The 26226-nt window shown below is 41.8% G+C and overlaps 1 protein-coding gene across 5 annotated transcripts in view; it reads left to right on the top strand.

The window, feature by feature from the left end:
* Positions 1–26226, top strand: part of akt3a (v-akt murine thymoma viral oncogene homolog 3a) — a 426682-nt gene that overhangs the window by 1255 nt on the left and 399201 nt on the right. For 3 of the 5 annotated variants that reach the window (XM_052012966.1, XM_052012975.1, XM_052012964.1), the window contains exons 2-3: positions 3391–3960; positions 26056–26132. The exons of the other annotated variants lie outside the window; for them this stretch is intronic. The gene's annotated coding sequence lies outside the window, so the exon portion shown is untranslated. The remainder of the gene's footprint in view (positions 1–3390; positions 3961–26055; positions 26133–26226) is intronic. 5 annotated transcript variants of the gene reach the window in all.

The raw sequence follows: 26226 nt of genomic DNA, 5'->3' as shown, positions 1-26226 counted from the left end.
AGCATATAGCATTTTTTTTTACTTTCAGTTCCCATTTGATGGTACTAGTTGAGCATTTCCACTGTCCAGGCTGTTAACAGAAATTTCATGCAATGTTATTTTTGTGGAAGAGTGAATGGAGATTTTTGTGAAACAACTGATTGGCCATGTTAACAATTTATCTTTAATGCTTATTTGAATATGCATACATTTTGAAAATGACTAGATTTTTGAATCAGCACTCAATGCATAGTTAATACATTGAATATTCTATTCCAGCTAGAGGACATTGTCGGAGTAGGAAATTTGGAACTTTTTATCACTGCATTTTTGTCAGCTGCTTTTGAAATCCCAGATAAATGTTCTTTATTTTTGGAAAGGCTAGAATTGGTAAACTAAATAGACATTTATTTAATGCAAGATACTAACAATATGCAGTCAAACCTACCAAAGTTGTATAAGAATTGATGGGGGGAGAAAGATGTACTATGCCAATATTGCCAGCTGTAATACTTCTGTGCCAGCTGTTCATGCTGTGCCAACTACACTGACACTGTCAATTGTGCCAAAGGTACTAGCTGTGCATCAGTGCCATTGATGCCAGCTGTGCCATTTGTGCCAACTGTGCTGTCTTTCCATTTGTGCCAAACTTATCTCTGCACAAAATCCCTGGTCTTAGTGATCAACATTTGCTTAGTTTCTGTGGTCTATAGATACTACATAAGCCCAAGTTTGTTTTGCAAAGCAATATACAGTATTTTCATGAGTTAGTCATTCTGGACTTTGTTGGAAAGTTTCAGTCAGTTAAAGGGCACATAAAATACAGTAGGACCTCTGAACACAAACAAAAGATTCAGGGATGTGGCGATCAATATTTCTGGATAAGTGTGCTGTGATGTTTTTAACTGTCCTTTATTTACTACTAAAGCATTTCTGCAGCCCAAATGAAAATATTTTTAAACTGACTAAACTTTCAATCTGTTTTTACTTAAATACCTGAAGTGCAGTGATGACTGTAAACATACATATTATGTGAACACTGTCACAGGGCAAAATCAATACCTAGAATGATGGTCAGAATTTGAGGCACAATTTCTGCCCTGCCTTCTTCCACCGAGCAAATTACATTGTCGTGCCCATAAACCCCAGTGAAGTTATCATCTCATTCCCCTCCCATCTCCACATTTTGCTTAGCATATACCAGGCCACGTTCTGTGCTTCTGTTCCAAAATCTGACCTGCCCGGCTGCCATTTCTCAGCTGACGATGCCAAGAATCAACACTGTGCCCTTTCACTTTCCAGCAAGAAAAATCAGGGGAATGCTGTTGCAAGATGGAGCCAGCCCAACATCCACAGTACAAAGCAAGAAGGATGAGGGCTAAATTAACTGGCCATAGTGTTAATAAAGCTTTTGTATTATTAAGATAGAGATATTAAGTCAAGGATAACCATACCTTCTGGTACCATTTCATTGGTTTATTTCGCAAGGGAAGGATTTACAAGGCAAATGAGCAGTGTGATTCCCACCACTGGAAACTGACAAAGGCAATTTAATGGGCTGTTGTGTAGAACAGATGCCAAATGTATGGACTTTTTACTTTAAAGGACTGTTAATGATCAGAAGAGAAACTTTGGCCATTCAACAATATTTTAAAAGATTAATTGTTTCAGAGTTTTCAGGCAACTTGCAGACACTATTTACAATCTTTTCTCAACTGCCTCAGTGACATTGAGTTAACCATGTCATGTAGCCCAAACCAGATAAGGATGGAGGGATCCATTCCCTAAGAAGCAATAAGGAATGAGTGAGAATTTTGAACAATTTCCTGCCCATTCTTTTTTCTGTACCAGTCCACATATTACATGTATTATCGAACTCAGTCTTGCAAATTACAAAGGAAAGATATGGTCTGCTAGCTTCTGAGTTACTAGTCTAGTAAGTATAATCAACAAACTACCTTAACATAGATATAAGCCTTAACTTCTAAGTAGAGATTTACGAAATGATAAATAAAGGTAAGTGTCATTGAGAGTTTCAAGTGTATTAAGAAGTTCAAAGGTCAAAACCTGGAAGTGATTCTGGTGTTTAGAATTTTATAATTTCTAAAGTCCACAAATGAATTCAATGAAGATTTTTTTTCTTCTTGCATACAATTATTTAAAGATTTTTTCAAATCTAGTATATGAATATTTAGCTTGTGAAAGTAATGATGAACATGAGGATAAATATGGTTTATATTGACAATTAAGTTACCAAACTAAATTGTGAATATTTAAAAAAAATTTATGCATTATACCCTGTTTAGAATTATTTAGACAATAGTGTGTGGTCTTATTCTCTATATTGTTAAAGTTATTGAGAGATCGCTATTAAATTCCCTCCAGATACAGAATTATTCCTCAGTTAAACCAATTCAACGGTCTTTTGTGTGTGCAGAAATGATTAGAATAACTATACTGGGGAATTTATATGACTAGCTTGGCTCATTGAAAAGAAAAACCACATCGAGGAGAAGACAAGTAAAAGGGAGAACAGCTTCAATATAAAAATAACAACTAACCACTTCTTCTATAAAACTCAAAACAATTTTTCCAACCACCATTTTCATTTGCTACTCTTGTTGTTTTATGACTGAAGAAATATCATTGAACTTGTTCCAGAAGTTTTGTGTTGTGATGGTCAATGTTTTACATCAGTACATTAAATCCTTTTTTTGTGTCTGGGTTTGTGGTGGTGCGGAGAGAGGGGAGGGAATTCACCTTCCATACACCTGAATTGAATTCAGCAAATGAAGGACAGTTTAAGCATCTTTCCACACCCAGACGCTTGAATATAAGTATTTGAAATAACCATCTTTATTTTTACTATTTACTTGACCAACCAAAATTATCCTGTAACTTTCTGGATTACACAGCCCCTTTTTTGTGGCTGAGGAAGAAACACGACTTGATGGGTGAAGGAAGAAAGAAAACACAGAATGTGGTAAACCAAAACTGAGGCAAGTTATTTTCAAAAGACCAATTGTTGGTTGAGGTCATGAGTGCTTGAGATCATTTAAAATTATTCTGCTGCTGAGGAATGCAAAACAGATCATAGAAATTAACAGCATAAATAAGTTGCAATATATAAAATGTATGGAAGTAGGAGCAGATAATTCTTCTAAAGTACTCTTATGTGATTCTGGAACTACATTCTCAGATAATGAGCTTTAAATTCTCGTGATACATGCACTTCAAAGAGGATTGGGGCAGAAAAAACTTCAAATTCCCCTCAGAAACATAAAAAGAAAGGGTGATGAAAAATTCTCCCTGTTTCTAAACTGGTTTGTGATGGTTATTGATAACGTTGCCCTGATGTGGCTACATGGTATGAAACAGAACTATAATGTTTGTTCTTTTATTCTTCCAAAGATTTTTTTGATGGATCACTGCCCAGAGCTGAAACAGATGGCAGGCATATTGTCTATATATCTATTGGAATGAAGAGCAGGGAAACAAAAAATAACTACACTGGCTATCTTCACAACCCTCCACTTAAAAGGAATTAGAAAGTGCAGAAGATTGGAGGTATTTGCCTTAAGCTCAACATGAGACTAAAGTTGGAAGGTTGACCATCCCCTGAAGGTCTACATTCCAATTGCTACTGTGTTCAGTTAATATCAAAGAAGTGAATATATTAAAAAAATGTGAATAAAATTTTACAACATTTTCATCAACGAGATGAGAGCAATACTCTGGAAGCTTTTTTTTGCCATGGAGACTGTTCACCTCACCCACGTAACCCTCTCTTGACTATTTCAATGACTGAGAGTGGGGTTTTTATCACTCCTCACTTTAGACTGTCAGCAGAACAAGAACAGATCAAAACCAAAGCAAACAAAACAAGAAAACTCAGGTATGGAGAAGGCCATTCAATCCTTTGATGCTCATATCACCAGTCCCCTGCTGGCCTGTCATGACATCCAGCTGTAAGCAATCAAGGTGAGTTCACCTTTACTACCTGCCGGGCAAAGCATTCCAAACATATCACTGAATTTGTTTTTCACTTATTTCTACTAAAATATCAAAGGAAGACATTTGTGATTAGGTTCCCTCTGTATAATAATATCCCATGATATTTCACTGCCCTTTTCTAACTTGTAACAATTAACAATGTACATTAATTGTTCATATTTTTGATCTGTGTGCAAAAATTTATAATTATCAGTGTTAAATTTCACTTACCATAATTTCAGTCATTGATGCTTACTCGGTAATGTAGACTAAAAACACACATTGCTCCTTGGTCTTTCACTATTAAGGCCGATGTTGAAGTTTTATCCGTACATATCTATTCTCTGAATCCATCGGAGTAGTCCTTCTGGCAACCTTCCCATCATACTCTGTCCTGTCATACCAGTTATTTCACTCTTGTTCTCAGTTAATCATTCTCTCTTGTTCAAATCTCCTCCGATAATATTAAACTGAATAAAGTGCCTCTCTTTCAAATACCACCTTTTACCCTGGTGGTTCCTATCATATAAATTGTTAATTTTCACAGTAGCCATAGTGAGAGATCTCACCCAATATGTGACAGTTTCAGTTTTGAAACTTTTCAATTGATGAAATCAATTCCCACTTTAACTGAACTGACAAGAAGGTAACACCAGAGAAGGATGTTTTCTGTTTTAGGTGTCTGTGTTAAGCTTTAAATGTATAACTCAGTGAATCATTCAGCATTACCCTGGATATCACCAAAAAATGCTACTACTTCTCAGCTTTAATATATCAGGCCCTTGTTCATGGATTGATGGATTAGCTGCTCTATCTACTTTCATCACAAATGGAATGCTCTCCATTCTTAAAGTCGCCTTGAGAAAGTTCCTGATCCCACCGGCCCCCATCACCCCTTCTCTTTCCCCTCCCCCGCCCTCCCCATCTGCCCATCACCCACACACTCCTCCCACCAGTTCACCTCCCCACCTCCTTCCCTTTATTCCATGGTCCACTGTCCTATCAGATTCCATCTTCTTCAACCCTTTGTCACTTCCAGCTTCTTGCACCATTCCCACTCTCCCTCCCTCACCTGCCTATCACCCCCTCACCTGGGATCCACCTATCACCTGCCAGCTCTTGCTCCATCCCCTCCCCCCACCATTTTATACTGGTTATCTCCCCTCTTTCTTTCCAGCCCTGATCAAGGGTCTCGACCCGAAATGTCAACTGTCCATTTCCTTCCATAGACGCTGCCTTACCCGTTCCTCCAGCATTTTGTGAGTTGCTCCAGATTTTAGCCTCTGCGGTCTCTCTTGTGTCTCCATCAATGCCTATGGTTTCCTGTTTTCAGTCTCCCTTCTTGAATAAAGGAATTATGATTGTTATTTTCTATTCAAATAGAACCTTACCTCAATCCAGGTAATTTTGGAAAATTAAACCAATGCATCAATTATCTCACTAACCACTTCTTTTGAGTTCCTCTGATAAGCAATGAAGTCATAGAGCATGCCCTTTGGCCCAGCTCATCTATACTAACTCACTTCTGCAGGTGAATGGGCAAGTCCCATTTGCCTGCATTTGGCTCATATCCCTCTAAACCTTTCCTATCCATGTACGTGTCCAAATGTCTTCTAAATATTGCAACTGTACCTGTCTCTACCAAGTTGAGTTTATTGTCATGTGCACAAGTACGGTGAGGTACAGGTACAGTGAAAACCTTGCATGTAGCAGCATCAGAGGTTCAGGCAACGCACAAAACTTAAATTATACAAAACATAAATTATACAAGACAGTGAAGAGAAAGAGAAGAGTGCATGGTAGTGCAAGAGGTGGTCCGTAGTGTTCCCTTGCTAAGGTAGGAATAGGGTTGTGCAGGTCGGTTCAAGAACCTGATGTTGTATGAAAGTAGCTGTTCCTGAAGCTGATGGTGTGGGACTTCAGGCTTCTGTACCCACTGCATGACGGTAGCAGTGAGAAGAGAGCATGACCTGGATGGTGGGGATCCTTGATGATGGATGCCGCCTTCTTGAGGCAGTCTCTCCTGTACATCCTGTAAATGGTGGGGAGGGCTTTGCCAGTGATGGACCAGGCTGTGTCCATTACTCTCTGCAGCCTCTTGCCTTCCTGTTCATTAGAATTGCCATACCAGGCTGTGGTGCAACCAGTCATGATACTTATAGCCATGCATCTAAAGGAGTTTGTTAGAGTATCTGGGTGACATGCCAAATCTCTTTAAGCTTCTAAGAAAGTAGAGGCACTGGTGTGTCTTCCTCGTGATTGCATCTATGTGCTGGACCCACAACAGGTCATCTCAGATGTTGACACCCATGAATTTGAAGCTGCTTACACTCTCCACCTCTGACCTACCAATGAGAACTGGCACTCCCGACTTCCCCTTTCTGAAGTCAATGATTCCCTCCTTGGTTTCATTGACATTGAGCTTGAGGTTGTCACTGCGGCACCAGTCAACCAGGTGTTCTACCTCACTCCTGCACGGTGACTTATCACCACCCGTATTTGGCCAGCAACAGTGGTGTCGTCAACAAACTTATAGATGGTATTGGAGCTGTGCTTATCCACTTCCTCTGGCATCCTGTTCCATAGATCCACCACCCTCTCTGTGAAAAACGTGCCCCTTAAGTCCCCTTTAAGTCATTTCCCTCACACCTAAAACCTAGGTCCGCTACTTTTAGACTTGCCTGGACTGTGACCATCCACCTTACCTATGCCCCCATGAGTTTACATACTTCTGTAAGGTCACCTCCTCAGCCTCTAGAAGACAGTCCCAGCCTGTCCAGTCGCTCTTTATAACTCAAACCCTCCATTCCTCCATTCTTTTCTGCAAATCTTTTCTGCACCCACTCTTTTTAATCACATACTTTCTACAATACGGTGAATAGAAAGAAAGTAAATTGGAAGCCATGGTCCTATGAGAATTTTGTTTCTATTTACTTATGAGATGTGAGCATTGCACGGCAGGTCAGTATTTAAGTACATAGAACACTACAGCACAGTACAGGCCCTTCGGCCCACGATGTTGTGCCAACATCTTATCCTGCTCTTAAGATCTATCTAACCCTTCCCTCCCACATAGCCCTCCATTTTTCTATCATTCATGTGCCTATCTAAGAGTCTTTTAAATGTCCCTAATATATCTGCCTCCACCACCTCTGCTGGCAGTGTGTTCCACGCACCCACTGTGCTCTGTATAATAAAAAAACTTAACCCTGGCATCCCCCTTATACCTTCCTCCAATCACCTTAAAATTATGCCCCCTCGTGTAAGCCATTTTCACCTTGGGAAAAAGTCTCTGAGTGTCCACTTATCTAAGCCTCTTATCATCTTGTACACCTCTATCAAGTCACCTCTCATCCTCCTTTGCTCCAAAGAGAAAAGCCCTAGCTCACTCAACCTATCCTCATGAGACATGCTCTCCAATCCAGGCAGCATCCTGGTAAATCTCCTCTGCACCCTGTCTAAAGCTTCCACATCCTTCCTATAATGAGGAAACCAGAACTGAACACAATACTCCAAGCGTGGTCTAACCAGTGTTCTATAGAGCTGCAACATTACCTGGCAGCTCTTGAGCTCAGTACCCCGACTAATGAAGGCCAACACACCATACGCCTTCTTAACAACCCTATCAAACTACACGGCAGCCTTGAGAGAATGATGGACGTGGACCCCAAGATCCCTCTGTTCCTCCACACTGCTAAGCGTCCTGCCATGAACCTTGTATTCTGCCTTCAAATTCAATCTTCCAAAGTGTAGCACTTCACAGTTTTCCAGGATAAACTTCATCTGCCACTTCTCAGCCCAGCTCTGCACCCTATCAATGTCCTGTTGTAACCTACAGCAACCTTCTACACTATTCACAACACCACCAACTTTCGTGTTATCTGCAAACTTACTAACCCACCCTTCCACATCCTCATCCAAGTCATTTATAAAAATCACACAGAACAGGGGTCCCAGAACAGACATCTGCAGAACACCACTGGTCACCAACCTCCAGGAAAATTACGCTCCATCTACAACCAACCTCTGCCTTCTATGGCCGAGCCAATTCTGAATCCACACAGCCAAGTTTCCCTGGATCCATGCCTCCTGACTTTCTAAACGAGCCTTCCATGAGGAACCTTATCAAATGCCTTGCTGAAATCCACGTACACCACATCCACTGCTCAACCTTCATCAATGTGCTTTGTCACATCCTCAAAGAATTCAATCAGGCTCATGAGGCACGACCTGCCCCTCACAAAGCCATGCTGACTGTCCCTAATCAGCCTATGCTTCTCCAAATGCCCATAAATCCTGTCTCCACAAATCTTCTACAGTAATTTGCCCACCACTGAAGTAAGACTCACTGGTCTGTAATTCCCAGGGTTATCCCTACTCCCTTTCTTGAACAAAGGAACAACATTTGCCACCCTCCAATCATCCTGCACTACTCCAGTGGCCAGTGAGGATGCAAAGATCATCGCCAAAGGTGCAGCAATCTCTTCCCTCGCTTCCCATAAAAACCTTGGATATATCCCTTATGGCCCCGGTGACTTATCTATCCTAATGTTTTTCAAAAGTTTCAGCACATCCTCTTTCCTCACGTCGACATGCCCTAGCACATCAGCCTGTTGTACTCATCCTCACAAACGTCAAGGTCTCTCTCACTGGTAAATACTGAAGCAAAGTATTCATTAAGGACCTCCCCTACCTCTTCCGACTCCAGGCACGTTTCCTCTTTTATCCCTGATCAGTCCTACCCTCACTCTAGTCATCCTCGTATTCTTCACATACGTGTAGAACGCCCTGGGGTTTTCCTTAATCCTACTCGCCAAGGACTTCTCATGCCCCCTTCTAGCTCTCCTAAGTCCATTCCTAAGCTCCCTCCTGGCTACCTTGTAACTCTCCAGGGCCCTGTCTGATCCATGCTTCCTAAACTGTAAGTAACCATAGGTATCAGCTTTAATTGTCCATGAGAAGGTGGTGACGATGCAGTGGCTGTGGTGAAGTTACACTGTCAGTGCTGTTAAGTAGAAAGTTATAGGATTTTGACCCAGTGGCAGTGGAGTTGAGAAGTGTAGTATGTAGTTGAGGTGGTACATGCATTGGAGGTGACTATATAGGCGGTGGTGTTCCCAAGTGATTACTGGTCTTGTCCTTTGAGGCATTAAGGGTTTATCAGGTTTTGAAATAATGTTAAAGAAGCCTTAGAGTCAAAGTCATGGAAACAGGTCCTTCAGCCCACCACGTCTTCACTGACAGTCAATCGTCCAATTTTAAGCTACTCCTACATCCCCGTCAACTCCCCCCAGATTCTACCATCGCCTACACACTAAGGGCAATTTACCACGGCCAATTAACCTCCCACCCTGCACGTTTTGGGATGTGGAAGAAAACCGGAGCACCCAGAGGAAACCCACACGATAACGGGGAGAACGTGCAAACTCCACACAAGTAGCACCAGAGATCAGGATTGAACTTGCGTCACTGGAGCTTTGAGGCGATAGCTCTACCAGCTTTGCCACTGTGCTTTGATGAGTAGATGGTGCATACTGCAGCCACAATACGTCAGTGGTAGAAAGAGTGGTGTCCAGGCTATTGATGAAATCACAATCAAGTATACTTCTCCCATCTGGACAGCATCAATCTTCTTTGGTGATTAGCTCCACTCATTCAGATAAGTGGAAAATATCTGTGGAAGAGCTGCATTCATCCAGGCTGGTGGAGAATGTTCTATTGCAACCCCAACACACCTGTAACAGTAGAAAAACTTTCCAAGGTCAGGTGTTGATTCCTCATTGCAGAGTACTCAGCCTCAAATGTGCTGTTGCAGCCATACTTATTAAGTATCTGGCCTGGTTATATTTCTGGTTAATAGCAATCCCCACAATGTTGATGATGGAGGATTTTCCAATGGGAATGCCATTAGTGTAAAGAGGAAGTGGTTAGATGAGAACAGATAATGCTGGAAATGCTCAGCAGGTCAGGCTGCATCTGTGGGAGGAGAAACAGAGTTAATGTCTCAAGTCAAAGACCCTTCATCATTTTCAAGTCGTTAGATTATTTCTTTCTGGAGATAGACATGTAATTTGTCACATCATTCCAAATGTTATGTTGTCCAGGTGATTCTGACTCCTGGAATGGTCTCCCTCATTCCGTCATGTTGAATTGGCTCAAAGGGTGATTTGCCACGTCTTTGAAGTACGTCCAGGAAGGCCTCTCATTGTCGCGTCCTCTCTTGGTTTTCCTTCTGCACTTCCTCCTCCTCCTCTTCATGATATGATTTCGTGCCAACAAGTGAGTCTGTGTGTTCGTAGAATTATGCAGGACACTGCAGCTGAGGATGAAGCAAAAGACCTTCTCTGGAGTGTACTGCAGCAAACCCCCAGACCAGTCCAGACATTAATACCTTTGCTTCTCTCCATAATGCTGTGGACGGCTCCAAGTTCTCAAGAAAGCATGATTGGTTGTGGTTACTGGAAGCCTAACAAGTCTGGAGACAGGCATTCAGAGAGCAGCCTTTCTCCATCATGAGCTACAAGTTGGTCACATATGCTGCCGAGATATGTGGTAAGGATCGTGGGTGGTGGGGGTGTGTGGGGAGCACAGAACTATCTGTGAGTGAAGGAACTATGCAAGCTCCCTGGTTGTATTGCATTCATCACCATTTTTTTTCAGTGGTTTCAAACCAATTGAATGTTTGGGAAGTGAAAACGTTTGCAATTCTTGAACAGGCTGAGGTTGTTTTGTGAAACCCTTAACAGCACATACATGGTCTATCATCCCCAAACCATGAGGAAACCTGCTCCCACTGCAAATCTGTGTGCCCAATCTGTCCAACAAGGGAATGAATTTTGCATTAAGAAAATGCCAAACTCCTATGTCAGAGTGGAAAACCTCCGATGCATCTCAAATGTTGCAGCGGTCTGCATATTGTGAATTACATTTGATAAAAAGAGCCAGAGGCAAAGGACTTGGCCACGATGCCTTTCAATGGCACAGGCAGCAGATGGTATTTCTCAGTGACCACCTCTTTGGAGAACAGGTTGACTCTCTACCTTGTCCTTGCACGTGACTGCAGCTTGGTGAAAAGGCAGTCATAGCCAGGGACCTCCCCTCTCTCCACTTTAAGCCTACTGGTAAGTTGTCCTCATCTTCCTGCCCACTTCCCCTTCCCCTGCTGAAGGTCCTGTTTCTTGATTGGACTCATGCTTTATGGAGTTTAATATTGCCTCAAGTTTCTAGGGACCATTTTAACACTTCCTACAAGCACTCAGAAGTTATAAGGAATGTGACAGCTAACTCTGCTCACTCCTTTGCTCAGAAAGGACATCCTTGGATCTCAGATTTCTTACATTATTTGATAAATGTAGCACAATACATCTTTAAGGAGAGTTCTGATCTCTTATTCATTCACTAACGAATTTGCAAGTAATTAAGGATTCCTTAAAATAATGTAGATAGGGGTGGGTGGTGGTGTTCTTCCTGGATGGATGAAATCCAGTTTGTGTGATTGCAATGGAAATTCTGTGCAAAAAAATTGCAATTCCTGGGCGTTCTTTTCAACAGCTTTTAATTCTTGGTGGGACTTGTAGAGTTGAATATTGCCTTAAGTTTCTGGAGACTGTGCTAAAGGCTCCTACAGACATGCAAAAGATATAAGAAATGTAGCAGTTGACTTTGCTCACTCCTCTGATCACATGGTCCCTTCAGTGCAGCAGAAATTCACAATCATTACCACTATCTTGGACATTTTCTCGTAAAATGAAAATACACGGTTCTCTACAGCCTGTCCTGCATCCTAACTGATTTGAACGACTGACATTAAATCTACTTAAACTCATAGTTTCCCAGAAGCTCAAAATGATAGAACAACTCACCACGTTCTGAAATTTATTGTTGGATGTTAGAATTCAAACATTAACACATTAGACCACAATTTATTTTCCTATTTATTTTAATTGTACTAAAATAATTGAGCGGAATTCCAGATGAAATCATCCAGCGTTTATACATTAGTATCTTGACGAGTAATTTCAGTCAACTTTACCTTCTTCTTTGGCTTTTAAAATCAAGATTAGCACCACCTATTCATGATTTCTTAAGTTACTCTTTTCCAACCTTGAGATTCTGCACAATCAATTTTGGATCTTAATTTCTGCTCTAAAAATGGGTAAATTTGTCAAGTACAATAAAAGGTTGAAATTGTGAGCACCACTTAATAGACTAAATTTATTGAATGGTAAAGATAGCTAGGAAGAGCCTACTTAAATCTGCTACAGAAGGCACATGAAACACTATTGACTGTGAAGTAGGATTGGAGGAAACAAGTAAAACAATTGACATTCAATGTATTTGTACCTCTCACATAAAAACAGATTTTTTTACCCTTTCTCTCCTGAAGGTGGCAGATCATGCGACAGTATGATACCCAAACCACAGCAGCATTCTCATGCCTTGCGCAGAATAGCCATTCTTCACATAGGAGCATGGACAGCGATCACTGAGGTATTGGATCATGGAGCCTGACCACAGACAAGCCCAGTGGGAAGCTGCTCCTGGCAGGGATAATTCAATAGGGAACCCTTGTTGAATATTATTTTTCCCTCTACATCCAGGGGCAGAAGACAGAAGTGGCAGCCCAATGCCAATTTAATCCTAGATTATCTCTTTTAGCCAGGCTAAGACCTTATTAGCTGGTATGGTTCAGGGCAGCATTACTTATGGGGGAGGGGAATTTAATGCATGAGCCCCAAATTCTGACATGAGCAAAATCAATAGCAGTACATTCCCATTCTTTAGGCAGCATGGGGAAGCCTCATCAAATATACTTCTAATAGAATCCATGCATGCAAGAATAGGGAATGTTTTTTCTTTCCTCACATATAATTTTATTGCCAATGTCATAAGGCATTTTTTTTTGAGAGGCACAGAAATTTGAAACATCAAGCAAAACTAAGTTTGATTTAAAAAAAAAGGATTTAAGGTGTGAAAGTAGTGCCCCTGCAACAGCAGGGAGCAAAGCACAATAAAACATGAATGTTTTCTCCAAAGTAAGAAGTACTCCAAGGGTAACCATGCAGGGATGGACAGAGCAGCTATTACTCGACACACTCTCATTGCTACAGGAACAAAATCCTCCTCAACTTTGTTAATGGCTGCAGATAGTTCAAGAAGAATGAAGAAGAATGGTCCCAGATACACCGGAAGTAAATTGTAACAAAAATAGAAAATTCAGGAAACTATTGTAAGGTCAGGCAGTATCAGTGAAAAGAGGAACAGAGAATGTTTCAGGTTGAAGACCCTCGTCAGAACTGGGAAAGAGAGAAAACAAGTTAGTTTTGAGTTGTAGGGAGGATGGGGGAGGGATGGATGGGACAGGATTATCCCTGATAGGATAAGGTCAAGTTTACTGTGGTGATGAGCTGCTGAGAAACCTATCTGGTTGATAGGTTAATGAGGGACGTGAAAGAGAGGGAGAGAATAACGCAAGCAAAGGAAATATAAAAGCTATAAAATACAGGGCGATAGGAAAGGTCCAGAAGGTGAAGCTATGCTAGTGAAAAAAAACTGAGTCAGTGTTACGGGTGGATGACCTACAGCAGAAATGGCCAGATGGAAGGTGAAGTCCTGTTCCACAGGCTTACATTGGGCCTCACTGAACAACACAGGAGGCCGGCCATAGACAGATAGGTCGAGTGGGAGTGTGATGGAAAACTAAAGTGGCAGGCAACGGGAAGCTCAGGGTCGCCCCCGCAGACTGAATGTCAGTGCACTGCAAAGCAGTCACTCAATCTGTGTTTTGGTTTCTTGAATATAAAAGTTGTAAGTTGCATCAGATTCTAGCACTGGCAGCCCTTGCGTTCCTGCTTATCACCCTCCGGCAGCTGTCTCCACCATCACCCTCCCTACCCACTCCTGGCTCGATCTTCCTCCTTTTTTGTCTGCCTCCATCTATCACGTCTCCCAATTTCACCCCTCCCCATTGCCTACCTGGTTTCATCTGCCCATCACCTTTCAACACCCCTCCCCCTTCAGTCCCCCAGTCACCTCTGGCCTCTGTCTCACTCCCCCTCTCCTATTTATAAGGCTATTGCCCCCCTCCACTCTCAGTCCTGATGCAGGACTTTGACCCGAAAGGTCGACAATTCCTTTTCTCTCCACAGATGCTGCTCGACCCACTGAGTTCCTCCAGCAGATTGCTTGTTGCTTGTAGATTGTAACTTTGCTGAGGGCTCTTTCAGTCAGTGTCATTCAAGGATGGAAGCTTGATTGGTGAGTTGCAGTTGGAAGTGAATCTGGGAAATGACAACAAGTTGAAGGATAAGAGGAAAGGGAAAGCGGAGATGAGGGTGAAGGCAGCACTTCCACGAGGAGGATTTCACAACAGAGGGAGGGTACAGCAACACTGTAAAATATGCATGAATTGTGGTAAGTAACATGAATGACAATGCCCAGCCTCTGAGAAGGAATGTCACAAATGCAGAGGGAAGACCGTCAGTAGCAAGCAGCAGAGAGACAAGGGCAGTTCATAATCTCACACAAACAGACTGATATTGAACCCAGGTAGGATGGAAACGAACAGAGCAGAGGAGGCCAAGTACCCAACGCAGATCTTTGTTGCAACAGAAGAAAATGGAAGAGAGGTACAGTTCCAGGTAGACAGTAGAAGGACATGAAATATTATTCCTAAGAAGTTGAAGAGAAAATGTATAACCATAAGACTGTAGCACTGCAGGGCAAGTGTACCCTGAAAATAAAAATATCCAAAGAATGGAAAGAAGTACAAAGCAGAGTTTGTTTTACAGATGTGTGCTAATCCTTGGTAGGCGTGCAGCTCAACAAATAACAACAGGACAGAGAACTTAGTGAGGGTAGAGGATGCTGCATATACACACACTACATTTAATGAAACACAGCTGCTAGCTGACTGCAGTTGTGTCTGAAAGCTAGAGGGAAAATACCTTCTAGAGCTCAAGTAAGCATCCATCACAATGTGTTCCACTAGCTATCAAAGAACAACTGAAAGCTGAGCCTGAAAGGCTGAACAAGGCAGAAATCATGCTGATAGATATTCTTATCCCCGGGGTATCAACCTTGATGTGTGGATAAGCCAAACAAACAGCATCTATTTTGATCTACATGATCTGAAGAAGAAACTGAAGAGCAATCATTATTTGATAAAGATGTTTAAGGATAACCTAACAGATCTGAGCAGAGCAAAAATTTTCAGTGTGCTGGATGCTAAGAATGGATTTTGGTGTAAGGAGCACAACAACAGACTTCAACGCACTTTTTGGGAACTAATGGATGCCTCTTGTGATCAATACTGCACGTGAAGAGTGAAGGCTAGATCAGGCCAAGGAAGAACTTGCTTGTGTAAGACCATTGCAGATTATATTCTTATCTTTGGAGAAGTGCAGACTGTTGCAGAGGCAGAGATAGACCATGACTGCAATATGAGAGCCACAATGAATTGATGCAGAAAGCTGAAGTGCAACATTTGGAAAGTGACGTTCAGTCTAAAGGAGGTTTCCTTCGTGAATCATGTGGTCACCACAGAATGGGGTCAAATTGTACTGAGAAGAGTTAAAAGGAATAAAGCAAATGCCTGATGTTGCTGGTATTCAGCATTTCCCAGGAGTTGCCAACCACTTAAGCAAGTTTATGAATTACCAAAGAAAAATCTGAAAAGGAAGAGTTTCAGTGAAGGAGGAAAGGTAGGCCAACCAGTTGAGAACACGAGAAAGTAGGAATAAACCAACTGGTCCCTCAAGCATCCCCTGCTATTCTGCATCAATTCACCTGGCTCAGGCCTCCTCTTCTGTGTCAGTTCACCAGAGCCCTCAATTCCTTGATAAATATATTTACCTCCACTTTAAATACCTCCAATGAGCCACAACCCTCTGATATGTTGTGGTTTAGGTAAAATTAAGAAAAGGTGGCTTGTGGCAGGTATAGAGAACTAAAGACAGGAGAAATTTTACAGGAGTAAATCAAGTGTGGAGGGATATTTTAAAAAACTAATTATGAAGGAAAAGATGCGACATAACATAGTACTGGCAGACTATGTTAACTTCCTTAAAGTTCTAAAACAATTTATAGGTACAATATAGGCAAAAGGGTAACCAAGAAATAGCATTAGAGATCTGTGTGTAGAGCTGAATTATGTAGGTGAGATCTTAAATTAATGCTTTTCATCTGTGTTCACTTCAGCTGGAGAATTCAGAGAGGGGGGCGGTAGAATTCCAGAACAAATTGCCATTGAAAAGGAGGAGATATTAGATGTCTTAGTGGATTTAAAAGTGGATAAATCCCCAAGGACTGATGAGATGTATCCCAGGCTACTGTGGGAAGCAAGGGAAGAGATTGCTGGGGCTCTGACAGATAATTTCAAATCTTCTCTGGCCACAGAAGAGAGTACAGATGACTGGAGCAAATGTCGTACTTTTATTCAAGACAGGCAGCAGGGATAGGCCAGACAATTACAGGCCAGTGAGTGTGATATCGGTGGTGGGAAAATCATTGAAGATATTCTAAGGGACTGAATTAATCAGGGATGGTCAGCATGGCTTTGTTAAGGAGAAATCCTGTCTGATCAACTTGATTGAATTTTTTGAAGAGGTAACTAACTTTGTGAATGAGGTTGACGTACTCTACATGGTCTTAAGGGAGACGTCGATAAGGGAAACGTCCCTTAACCTCGATAAGGGAGACGTCCTAAAGAATGAGGGCAACTTGGATCCAAAATTGGCTTGGTGATAGAAGGTCAAGGTTTACTTTTGTGCTTGGATACCTATAACCACTGGTGTAGCACAGAGAAAAGTGCTAGGAATAACACACACAAAATGCTGGAGGAACTCAGCAGGTCAGGCACCACTATGGAGGGAAAGAAACAGTCGGCGTTTCGGGTTGAGACCCTTCATCAGTCCTGTTGTTTGTTCCATGCATTAACAATCTGGATGCAAATGTGGAAACTATTTTCAGTAACTTTGCAGGTGACGCAAAAATTGGTGCTGTTGTTCATATAGTGAAGAAGGTAGTCTTTGACTACAGAACAATATTGATGAGTGGGAAGATGGGTAGAACAATGGCAGATGGAATTTAGTGCCAAAAAATGTGAGGTGATGCACTTTCAGAGGACTCATAAGGGTCGTATATACACATTGAATGAGGGAGACTCATGGGGTACTGAGGAACAGTGGAACCTTGGTGTACTTGTCCAAGGATCCCTGAAGGTGGTAGCACGGGCAGATAAGGTACTTAAGAAGACATTAGGGATACTTGGTTTCATTAGTCAGGGCATAAAATATAAGACCAAGGAGGTTAGGATACAGCTATATAAAACATAACTTAAGCCATAGCTGGAGTATTGTGTGCTGTGCTGATCACCACACTGTAGGAAGGATGTGACTGCACTGGAGGAGGTGCAGAGGAGACTCACCAGGATGTTGCCTGGGATGGAGCATTTTGGTTATGAGGGAAAGACTGGGTTAGATTTCCTTGTGGTGTGGAGGAGGCTGATAGGTGACCTGATTGAAGTATGCAACATTATGAAGGGCATAGATAGGAGGAACTTTCCTCCCTAGCAAAGGTGCCCATATCCGGTGGGAGTAGGTTTAAGTAACAGGCAGGAGATTTAGAGGAGAGCTGAGGAAGAATTTTTCACCCAGAGAGCAGTAGAAATCTGGAACACATGGCCCAAGTGGATGGTGGAGGCAGGTAGTCTCAGACATTTAAGAAATATTCAGATGAGCACATGAATTGGCACGGCAATAAAGGTTGTAGGACAAGTGCTGAAAAACTGGGTTGTTTTCATCGTACTTGGGCTGAAAGGCCTGTCTCCATGCTGTATGGCTCTGGTTCTATCAAAGATGTTGAATGCTGTTGGTTGGACATCCCCGATGAATCAAAGAGATGGTCACAGCTGAGCGAGTAACGTGCTACTTTGAAAACAGACATTACAACCAGGCGCCTCAGAAATGGATCTCCAAACAAATATTATGCAAGGTGGCCAACCAACAGCTTACGCAAGCAGGCCTTTGATAGATGCTGTGGCACAGCATGCTTAAATGAAAAGGAGTTATTGACTGCAACTTCTGAGGGATTGCTTTTTGGAACTGAAAGAATGGTGGTAGTGAAATTATAAGTCAGAAATGCTAGAGTGCAAACCCCCTGTTTGAAGGGAATTCATGAATCATTGTAGTGGCTAGGAATGATGAAAGTGAAAAACGTCTTTCAAAAATATGTTCAAGATCCAGGAAATCAAAGCAGCTGAAGCAATTTATTCCTGAACCTGATGTACCTGATTAATCTTAGGTGAAAATTACCTGATGACAATTGATTATGTTCCAGTTTCCTGTAAATAAACTACTTGAATTCAGTCACATCTTCAGCCATCATTCACAGGCTGAAGACTCAGTTTGCCAGCTAAGGCATACAGAATAATGTTGCAATAGACAACCATAGCTAAATATATTTCACCCTTAATCCAGATCATGCCACCAACAACAAAGGTGGTGGAAAGCGACAGTCGTCATCATGAGGTGAAGATCAAGAAAGATGTTATTATCATAGCAACAGGCATAATCTAAGGAAAATATGTAGCAGGTTCAGGAGACCAATGATGAGCGTACAAAGGATACTCCACAGCCCCCTACAGCAGAACAAGAACCTTGCAGTTCAACCAGTCTGTAATGAACAGCAACCAGCGATGACCAGAACCTGGGAGGACAGTTTGCCAGGTAAAACACCATGTAGACTTTAGGCCAGAGAAGATGTGTTGTTGATTGGAAATGAGTTGAAATTTTATGCTGAAAGCACAATTTATGCAAAGAAATTTTTTAAAACCTGCATATGTTGGAAATCTAAAATAAAAAAGAAAATGCTGGAAACACTTGAGCAGGTCAGGCAGCATCTGTAGAAGGAGAAACAGAACTGGGAAATGGAGAAAACAAGTTCAAGTCGACTTTATTGTCATGTGCACAAGTATGGTGAGACACAAGTACAATAGAAAACTTGCTTACAGCAACATCTACAACAGGACCCCTCTACCAAGCATATCTTCCCCTTCCCAACCCCTTTCTGCCTTTCGCAGGGACCGCTCTCTCCGCGACTCCCTCGTTCACTCCTCCCCCCCACCCATCCCGCTCCCACCCCTGCCATAGGTGCAACACCTGCCCCTACACCACCTCCATCACCTCCATCCAGGGACCCAAACAGTCCTTTCAGGTGAGACAGAGGTTCATCTGCACCTCTCTCAATATCATCTACTGCATTCGGTTCTCCAAGTGTGGCCTCCTCTAAATAAGTGAGATCAAACACAGACTAGGTGACTGTTTTGCAGAACACCTGCATTCTGTCCATAACCACAGGCTGCATCTTCTCGTTGCTAGCCAACTCCCCCTCCCACACTATCACTGATATGTCAGTCCTCGGTCTCCTCCACTGCCAGGACAATTCCAAGCGCAAACTGGAGGAACAGCACCTCATTTTCTCTCTTGGAACCTTGCAGCCTAACAGCATGAATATTGAATTCTCCCACTTTAGGTAATCCCCCCCCTTCCCCACAAACCACCCCCCCCAACCACGCTTCTTCTCTTCTTCCCTCTCCCAGCCTCTTTTTTCCTTTCTCTCCTTACCTTTGACACATCCCCCGGTGGGTCTGCTCTCCCCTCCTCCCCCGCACCTGCCTATCACTTATCTCTTACCCGCATCTACCTATCACCACCCTGTGCCCACCCCACCTCCCCTCTTTTGTCCACCTATCACTGCTCTGCTTTTCCCTCCTATATATTGAGCTTCCCCCTTTTCCTATCTTCAGTCCTGAAGAAGGGTCCTGACCCGAAATGTTGACCGCCTGCTTTTCTCCACGGATGCTGCCTGGCCTGCTGAGTTCCTCCAGCAACATCGTGTTTTTCTTCTAGATTCCAGCATCTGCAGTCCTTTATTTCTCTTGCAGCAGCATCGCAGCCACATAGGTACATACAACAAACAGAATATAAATTGTACATAAATTATACATAAAATAATACCATACAGTGAAAGAAAGACTGTGCAAGAGCAAGACCTTAGTGCAAAGAAAAACAATGACACAATTGAAGACAAGTTCATGGCAGTGCAAGAGGTGGTTCATAGTGTTCCATTGCTGAGGTAGGGTGAGGTTTGTGCAGGTAGGTTCAAGTTACTTTTTAATTTGCAGATAGGGTGGTGGTGAGATGGCTAGGACAGAGGGAATATGATGTAATATTGCCATTTACCTCTTCCCTTCCCATCATCCAGGGATCCAAGCTGTCCCTCCAGGTGAAGCAATGATTCACTTAGATTTCCTCCAATCCAGTGTACTGCCTTCAATGTTTATGACTTGGTCTCCTCTACATTGGAGAACCAAAAATGGATTGGGTTTACGGAATACTTCTCGGAACACTTGTGTTTAATCCAAAGGGGCGATCCTAAGCTTCCTGTTGTGTGCCACTTTAATTTTCCATCCCACTTCCATTCTGTACTGTTATAATGAGTCTAATACAAGCTTAAGGAAAAACACTTCAATTGCATCCTTCCAGACGCAATATCCAATTCGACAACTTTCAGTTGTAGAACTTACTTTCCCTATTTGTATTAGAACAGATTGGTTCCACTGTGGGTCATCCACCTATAATGTGGGGCATTTTTCTCTCTCCACTAGTACAGGCTAACCTGCTGGGCATTTCCTATGGTTCAGCACTTTCCAGCCTTTTTATTCCTACATTTGCATACTGCCTCACTAACATCCCTCACTAATTTATCATAATATATTCGCCAACGACATCACTGTTGTTGGATGAATTACCGGTGGTGATGAGTCAGCATGCAGGAGTGAGATAGGACACCTAGATGAGTGGTGCTGCAACAACAATCTCTTGCTCAACGTCAGTAAACCTGAAGAGCTGATTGTTGACTTCAGGAAGGGAAAGGAGGGCAAACATGCGCCAGTCTACATTGGGGAATCAATGGTAGAGAGAGTCAGCAGAGAGAGTCAGCCAACACGTAGATGTAATCACAGGGACGGTGTGCCAGCATCTTTACCTTCTTAGGAGGTTAAGGAGGTTTGATTTGTCACCAAACACGCTCACAAACTTCTACAAATGTACTATTGAAAGTATCCTGACTGGTTGCATCATGGTCTGGTACGGCAATTTGAATGTGCAGGAATGTAAGAAGCTGCAGAGAGCAGTGGACTCTGCCCAATACATCACGGGCACATCCCTCCCGACCATCGGTATTATCTGCATGGGGAGTTACCTCAAAAAGGCAACATCTATCATCAAAGATCCCCACCATCCAGGCCATGCCATCTTCCCGCAGCTACCATTGGGCAGGGGGTACAGAAGCCTGAAGTCCCACACCACCTGGTTCAAGGAAAGCTACTTCCCTTCAACCATTTGCTCCTTGAACCAACTGGCACAACCCTAATCACTGCCTCAATATAGCCACTACACTATGACCACTTTGATCACTTTGCACTACAATGGACTTTGTTTTATTTGTTCTGAATGTGTTCTTTCTTGCAAAAATTATGTATCATTTAAGCTTAATTTACGATTTTCTTGTGAACGTTGTGTATCTGATGCCATGTGCCCATGATGCAGCTGAAAGTAAGTTTTTCATTGCACCTGTGCATACATGTGCATGTGCATATCACAATAAACTCAACTTAGATTTTGATCAACCAGATGACTTCACCTGCAACTTATTCCCTTGGCAACCATAACCTCCCTTTGTCCTAGCCATCACTCTCCCCCTTCTCGTCAACTTAAAACTAAATTATTTTCTCTCTTTATCAGTTCTGATAAAGCATTTCTTACCTAAGACGTTCACTCTGTTTCTCTTTCCACAGATGCTGCCTGACCTGCTGAGTGTTTCCAGCATTTTCTGTTTTAACCTGTGTTCATAATTAGTTTAAATTGCTTCGATACTAGTATATATATTTGCATTTATTGGAAGATGAGGCATATAGACTCTCCATTGCATTGAATGTTGAAATCAGAACAATCGAAAGCAATTATAAAAGGAAGGACTTAGGCATCTAGTGTTTCAAGGTCCAAGGTCAGAGTGTGGGCTGATCAAATGGAGGACAACCACATTACAGACGTGTAAATGCTTCAAAGTCATCTTATGATATGACTCACCAAGAACCCACAGGATGTGACAAGGAGTACTTAATTAAAAGTAAAAATCAGCTACTGTTGGCAGCATAGCACAGCAGAGATGAGTTTCTTGGCCACAGATTTTTGTTTGAAGAAAGTTCTGCATCACCCGAGTTTCATAATCATAACATGTATAGAAACCTTGTAGGCTGAAGGACACTGTTATTGATGTCATTTGGGTTCCCTGGAAACACAAGAACACTATTAGGGCACATGAAATTCTCAAACCAAAAAAATGTCCTTAAAACGTCACCTAGTGTTCCCATGGTACAAAATGTGTTACTGCTTGTTTTTGGGTCTTGTGGAAATTTGTAGGCCATTCAGCCTTTTGAAGCTGGCACTGAATGCATACTCCAGTGAGGATGGGTTCAATACAATATGATTTTCATTATTCTTTGTATATCTTACAATGTTTCAACTAGCATTACTATTATCGGATGATGAAGGTGTGTTTAAATTATGCCAACTGATTTGTGTTTCCTGCTACTTTAGTGTCAGGGACCATTCTCTTATGTCTTCAATAACCATTTCCTGCACCATTTCTGCCCATCAATTGCTTATCAATTCTTGTCAGACATAGTGGACAAGGCTTGAAGGTTACCTGGCCTCATGCCCAGTTAATATTCTGGCCTTTTTATTATCTACAGCATGATTCATCCCCCAAGAATCTATGATTTTGATAAAATTTAGGATATTTCAAAGATATATCTCTTTTGACAACATGTGTCCATTCTGTAAGCAATGGTGTACTTTGAGAGAATACTGCATGGTCATGAATGCCACATTCAAAGAAGGGCAAAGTTTTTAGGTTTTATGAACAACATCACATTTCCACGTGTCATTCGTTTCATTGCTGTTTTTAGATCCTCACTCTGCACAGCGTGAGTGACTGATTTATCAACAAGAGACAATGACTTCACTTCAAAGTAAGTCACTTGAAAAGAATGCCTTGGGTCATATGAGAGATATGATAAGATGTACTCAGCAAAATGAAAAAAAATTAGTGAGTTGATTTGCATCTGGTGGTATTACTGAAGAAGGAAGATTGGTTGGAACACCAAATTTCTTACTGGCTTCAAAGAATGCCATAGAGCCAGTAAGGTGTATTTGACTCAGTGGAACAATTTAATATACTTTGCTACGAGACAATGATAATGCAACACTTCCTCAGCCGTGGGCTGAAATGTCAGATTAGATTAATTCGCAAATCAAGGAGTGAGGTTTGACTTTTGAACTCAAGTAACAGTGCTACTAACTGGTCCAAGTGAGCAGATGACAAACATTCCTTCTACAAAGTCAACTCTTTACATATATGGTACTGGTTGACTAAGTCTAAAATCGATATTTATCAGACTTGCGAATAATTTTCCCACAAATCTATTTAATGTTTGTTGCAACTAAGTCAGAATCTGGGTATTTTATTATATATTTTGGGGATCATGTTCACGGTAGTGTAGCGGTTAGCGTTACACTATTACAGCACCAATGACCTGGATTCAATTCCGGCCACTGTCTGTAAGGAGTTTGTACGTTCTCCCCGTGTCTGCGTGGGTTTCCTCTGGGTGCTCTGGTTTCCTCCCACATTCCAAAGACATACAGGTTAGGAAGCTGCGGGCATGCTATGTTGGCGCCGGAAATGTGGTGACACTTGCGGGCTGCCCCCAGAGCACTCTACGCAAAAGATGCATTTCACTGTGTGTTTCGATGTACACGTGACTAATAAAGATATCTTATTGTTTCATGAAAGGTGTAATGCAAACTTAGAAAGTGACTGGTTATGATATGTCAGTTAATAGTAATAAAGATCCAAGAACTACTTCTTGAGACTAATCTTTATTTTAAAAAATAATTTTCCATTTATGGATCATTACACATTTCAACTGCAACTTCTTGCAGCCAAGATACAAGGATCATTTCATGACTCCCATCAAAGCAAGCCTACAACTGTCAGCAGGGAGAACATTCAAATGCAACTCATTACATCTCTCCTTGAGGTAGAATTCTGTGGCACTTCATCCTCAATGCAAAGATGTCACTCATGAAGCAGGTATGCTGAGTTCTGGTTGAGCCAAGTGACCTGAACTTAGAACATGGAACATTGGTAAAGCACTCATCTGCTTGAGCTACCGGACAACCAGATCCATTGACCTCAAATATTTTCACTGCAAAGGTTCCTTAATCACACCCAGTGCAGGAACCTGGCTGAGTTAAAATTTGCATATTGTTCTTCTGTTATTGTATTTGCAAATTAAATGTGTTCATCTTAAATGATATTAAGAGTAGTAACATACAGAAAAACTCTTAAGACTCCATTCTGGATCTGTTTCTATCCTACAGAAGTAATAGGGAAAATTATTCATATTAACATTACCCTTGTTTAATCTACTGTACAGAGCTAAAGTGAGAGCAGAGAAATGGGGAGAGAATTTCAAAGGAAGGTAAAATAATAACCCTGTACTATTGCTAATGTATGATATGGATATTTCATCTCATATTGAATAGGGGTGAAATAAAGATTTTGTTGATCTCTGCAGATTCCTCTCATCGGACGTGCAGGTTTGGAAATTTTGTGATGAGGTATTATTTTAACAAGCAGTGGTCCAAATAAATATATATTGTAGAGTGTGCTTTGTCTAAATTGTTTACCAGTTTTGATTGTTATAGTATCAGGAAGATAGATACAGGAGTAGGCCATTCAGTCTAACTGCTTTGTGGAGCAGGGTTTCTATGCACTGTTATAATGAGCTTCACATATGCTTGAGGAACAACACCTTATCTTCCGTCTGGGCATACTACATCCTTCTGGAAAGAATATTAAATTCCACAACTTCAAGTAATTTGTTTTCTCTGTCTGTATCAGTTTGGGCCAGACCATCCATTTGTGATAGAGGCTCAGTTTTTCCCTTGCCGTTAACACAGCCTGACCTGCTGGGAATGTCTCACAGCTCTGTATTTCCCAACCCTTACATTCCTTTGTGTCGTCACTCTCCAGCTGCCCCCGTTTATCTATCGACCTGATGACCTCATCGCTGGCCTTGCTCTATCAGAGTCATTGCCTTTGTCTTTTTATCCCTCCCCACCCACCCTGCTGCTTGTTTTCTCTACCCCCAGTTCAGATAAAAGCTCTTTGACCTGAAACTCCACTTCTCTTTCCATGGTTGCTGCCTGACTTGCTGAGTGTTGCAACATTTTCTGTTTGTATTTTCATTATTGTAATCTACTAATTGCCACTTGTCATCCCAAAAAAGACCAATTTAATCCTATTATCTGCTTCCTGTCTGTCAATCAATTTTCAATCCATTCCAATATATTATCCTCAATCACACATCCCTTAGTTTTGCACACTAACCTCTTATGTGTTACTTAATCAAAACCTTATGAAAATCCAAATACACCATATTCTACCTATCACCTCTCGGTTTCTTACATCTTCTCCCCCTCCCCCACCCACCTACCTTTCCCCTCTCACCTGGACTCGCCTATCACCTGAACTCACCTGTCCCCTGCCTGCGTGTGCTCCTCCCCCTCCCCCCACCTTCTTATGCTGGCCTCTGCATTAGGACCTTTCCAGTCCTAATGAAGGGTCTCGGCCCGAAATGTCAACTGTTTATTTCCCTCCATGGATGCTGCCTGACCTGCTGAGTTCCTCCAGCATTTTTTGTGTATTGCACCATATTCACTGATTCTTCCTTAACTGTTCTCATAATTACATGCTCAAAAACTCCAGTAGTTTGTCAAACATGATTTACTTTTCCTTAATCCATGCTGATTTTGTGTAATCCCATTGATATTTTCTAAGTTTCCTGATATCACATTCTGAGACTAGGATAACTACCTTTTCTAAATGATGAGATATGTTTCATTTAAAAAGTATATACATGGAGCATGGTCTAATTGAACCTCAATATTTTTCCAGATTATTACGTATGGTGTTTGTTCTAGTCTGACACACATGCTGATCTTCTGACGCAGGAGGCATTGTCAATGTACAAGGTATGACATTTTTAAGATTCATTTAAGGAGTTATGTGTATCATTGGCAACGCCAATACCTGTTGCAAATCGTAATTGCCCTGGAGGTGATGGTG

The sequence above is a fragment of the Pristis pectinata genome, chromosome 3 (genome assembly GCF_009764475.1).
Source record: "Pristis pectinata isolate sPriPec2 chromosome 3, sPriPec2.1.pri, whole genome shotgun sequence".
In the NCBI taxonomy this organism is placed as follows: domain Eukaryota; kingdom Metazoa; phylum Chordata; class Chondrichthyes; order Rhinopristiformes; family Pristidae; genus Pristis; species Pristis pectinata.
The sequence above is the reverse complement of the archived record's forward strand: the minus strand, read 5'-3'. Positions and strand labels throughout refer to the sequence as shown.